Genomic DNA, 4228 nt, shown 5'->3' with positions numbered 1-4228 from the left:
TGCCTACTTGTGATCTCTATCTGTCACAAATAAAATCTTTAAAAAAATAAAATATACTTTCATCAATATTCTTGGCAATAAAGTTTATAAGTTGTGCGTGATGAGTGAGATATATAAGGCAATGCCTATTGATCATTAGGGAAAAAAAGACTTAAAAAAAAAAAAGATTTGGGACTCCTGGGTGGCTCAGTCATTAAGCATCTGCCTTTGGCTCAGGTCGTGATATTAGGGTCCTGGGATCGAGCTTTGCAGTGGGCTTCCCGCTCGGCAGGAAGACTGCTTCTCCATCTCCCACTCCCCTTGCTTGTGTTCCTTCTCTTGCTGTCTCTCTCTGTCAAATAAATAAATAAAATCTTTTTAAAAAAAGGACTTTAGGAAGAAATGTCCTAAAGCTACTCAGAGGCCATTCAACTTAGTATACAGTCAGAAAGCATGCAAATAAAGTTGAGGGAAATTTTAGAAACACATTGTGGTAAATATTTTAAGAGATTTTATTTTTGAGAGGGAGAGAGCAGGTTGGGGAGTTGGAGGAGTAGAGGGAAAGGGAGAGAGAATCTCAAGCAGCCTCCATGCTGAGTGAGCAGTGGAGAGCCCGATGTGGGGCTCAATCCCACAACCCCAAAATCAAGAGTCAGATGCCCAAACAACTGAGCCACCCAGGCACCTCATTTTAAGAAATTTTAAAGGTTTAAAGTTTGTAGTGTCTCTTTCAGACCCCACCATTCATCATTCTTTTCAACTCATTCAAAATTTTCCTGTTTGTACTTTTAATTCATATAAAGAACTGTCATCTTAGTCCTTAGAGAAGTGGCATCCACCAATTTCTAGGTTTCATTTCTGACACTGAAGTTTTTGAAACTGCTCTCTCTTTACAGTTAACTGACCTTACTCAGGTAATGTTTGTTCCCTGGGATTAGCTCACAGAAGTCACCATTTATATTCAGGGTTTTGGCTTTCTTTATCTCACTTGGCTTCCTGAGTTGATCTTCCAGACTCTTCCTCTATCTTCCTTTCATAAATGTATTCTGTTCTTGGGGTGCCTGGCTGGCTCAATCGGTGGAGTGTGCAACTCTTGATATTGGGGTTGTGAGTTTGAGCCCCACATTGGGTATAGAGATTACTTTAAAATATTTTTAAAAAGTAAGCTGGTGCCACTGCCACTGCAACTAAGATGGCCAGGAGACTCAGTCTTCCTCAGTGATGCTTGGATCAGGGAGCCAGTGCTGGTTGCGTACTTCACCATGGCAGGGGGGCACACTACAATTCTGCCCACCCTCAGCCCCTTCACCAAAAACAACACCATGATCAACCAGGCCACATCCTACAACTATCCAGTGCCCCTCCAAGATGATGGGACATACCTGACATGCCCAGGTCTCTAGCTTGGAATGGCTGAAGAAATTGTGAGCACCTCTGGTGGCATGGAGAAGGCTCCTTCCCCTGTGGACAATACAAAAGTGAAAAGCTACTCCAGGGGGACAAATGTATTCTGTTCTTGATACTTGCTACAGTATCAGCAATGATGCAGGTGGATTTCCTCTTTCAGCTGCTTGAGGAATGGTTGGGGTGGGATATTATCTCCTTTACTCCTACAAACTCTTGAGCTAGGGCACCTACACCTCTAAAAGACCACTGATCTTTTTTAAGCTTTTATACACCTACCAAGTTTCAAGCCTGAAAAGTCTTGTGCATGTGTGGATCAGAATCACCAGGGGGAGCTTTGGTTAAACAAAAATACTTGAACCTTGCCGCATACCTAACAAAAATCTGTTAATAGTGTTTCTCAGTGATTCTAGTCCCTGTGGCTAATTTAATTAAAATTAAATTCAAAATTCAGTTTCTCAGTTGCACTAGTCACGTCTCAAATGATTGGTAGTCAAATTCGAGTCATTGTTTTTTGTTTTTTGTATTTTTTAGATGGGGGGTAGTGGCAGAGGGAGAGAGAATCTTAAGTAGGCATCATGAGCTGAGCAGAAATCAAGAATTGAACACTTGGGGCACCTGGGTGGCACAGTCAATTAAACATCTGCCTTCAGCTCAGGTCATGATCCCAGAGTCCCAGGACTGAGTCCATCCAGGGCTTAAGCCCTGCCTGGGGCTCCCTGCTCAATGGAGAGTCTGTTTCTCCCTCCGCCCCTCAGCCTGCACAATGCGCTCTCTCTCTCTCTCAAGTAAACAAAAAAAAAAAAAAAAAAAAGGGAGTCAGACAACTTAACCTCCTGAGCCACCGAGGCGCCCCTGTTCCTTGTTTTTTTGTTTTTGTTTTTGTTTTTAATGGATGCTCTATGCCCAGCATGGAGCCCAACACAGGGCTTGAACTCAAGAGCATGAGATCAAGATCTGAGCTGAGATCAAGAGTTGGAGGCTCAACCAACTGAAACACCCAGGTGCTCCTGACTAGTGACAATTGTCACTAGTATTGGGTAGCACAGATACAGAGTTATTTCCATCATCATAGAAAGTTCTATTGGACAGCACTGGCCTGGAATATATAGATAGCACCTGGAATATATAGAAGTAGAAGTGATCTGGAGAGTGTAAAACTTGAAAAAGAAGGGGATCCAAGGACAGAATTGTTAGAATCCTCCAATTAAGAGAAAGGTAAAGACTCAATAAAGGAGATTAAGAAGGAATGGCCAGAGAAGTAGAAGAGAATGAGAGAGTAGTATCCTAGAGGTCGTTGTTGATCAGAGTGTGATTTTAAACATTAAGGTACAGGGGCACCTGGGTGGCTCAGTGGGTTAAAGCCTCTGCCTTCGGCTCAGGTCATGATCCCAGGGTCCTGGGATCGAGCCCCGCATCAGACTCTGCTCAGCGGGGAGACTGCTTCCTCCTCTCTCTCTGCCTGCCTCTCTGCCTACTTCTGATTTCTGTCTGTCAAATTAAAAAAAAAAAAAAAATCTAAACATTAAGGTACATGGTTAAGGATGCCAAAGAGTGATACCTGGGGGAGGATGGCTTCTCAGGTCTCCACAATGTGGCACTGACCTTTGTAAATTTTCCATTGACCAAATTCTGCCTCCCAGAAATTCAAACTTGCCCTCATGTGTGTGTCACTATCTTTCAGAAAGAGAATCTCTTTATCCAAGATCACACATACTGATTTTTTTATATATGTGGTCTCAGATTTTAACTCAAGCTCACAAATACATTGATACAAGATATATTCCAGAATGCTAATTTATTAATGAAAATACAACTGTTGGATGTTTCACTTAGCTTAACTAGTGCATTATCCTTTCTTCCTATAGCTCTGTAGGAAAAAAAGGCAAATTTTCAGTAAGTTACTTTGCAATTATGAAAAAAGAACCAATAGTTGATCTTAAGAAGTTTCTTACCGTTGGCCCAGCTCAAAACACTCTCAAAGGATATCTTCCTCAAAGAGCTGACCTCTTGAACTCTTGTATTCTATGTACTTGCTTGCCTGACAAACATCTTCCTTCTTTTCTCCGAAAAGACTGCAGTATAAGATTTTGTTTCTCCGGTTGCAATCCCAGTGCAATTCTCCCAGAGTGAGATTCTTCCTAGGAAACTCTGGCTGAACGTTTTGATGGTTTCCAAACTCGCGCAGAATTGCATTCATTATCTGTTGCTGTCTACCGGTTTAACTCTTAGACGGCAACCTAATTTCCAGGTTTCTGAGAGACACTTCACAGGAACGACCCTGTATAGTATTGCCGGTAGCTATTCAGATGTCAATTAGAATGAGAATTAAAGTTAAAGTCAACAGATACGGTAATTAAGAAAGTCATGGATGAGTTTGGTGCCAGGGGTTTCAGTAAAATTGTGGGAGTGGACTCCCGGGAGTAGACAAATAAATGGAATTTTAATTCCTTCATTAGATATTTATTGAACATCTAGGACATGCTGGGCTCTGGGAGTAAAATATGAGCAACTATGGACGAGGTCCCTGCCCTGATGCGGCTTCTCTGAGCAGGAAAGGTGACATCAATAGAGTAATCATAACAATTAATGTGTAATGATACAGTGTGTGTTGCTGGGGAGCTATACAGAGATGTGACCCGATCTCGTGTTAGGGGCTCGAAAAAAGCCGGAGGCGATGACGCAGAAGGGGGGATGTGAACGATGAATATGGTTAAGTAGGCAAAGCGGAGCGGGGAGAGACTTGTTAAAGGAAGCAGCACAGAGCTCTGGAGCGCCCAAAAGAAAATACGCATGGCTACAGTGCGGAGAGCAAGTAAGAGAGTCGGAGCGGGCGAGTCTGGGA

Source organism: Enhydra lutris, unplaced genomic scaffold, assembly GCF_002288905.1.
Source record: "Enhydra lutris kenyoni isolate GAN:26980312 unplaced genomic scaffold, ASM228890v2 scaffoldscaffold4, whole genome shotgun sequence".
Classification (NCBI taxonomy): domain Eukaryota; kingdom Metazoa; phylum Chordata; class Mammalia; order Carnivora; family Mustelidae; genus Enhydra; species Enhydra lutris.
The sequence above is the reverse complement of the archived record's forward strand: the minus strand, read 5'-3'. Positions refer to the sequence as shown.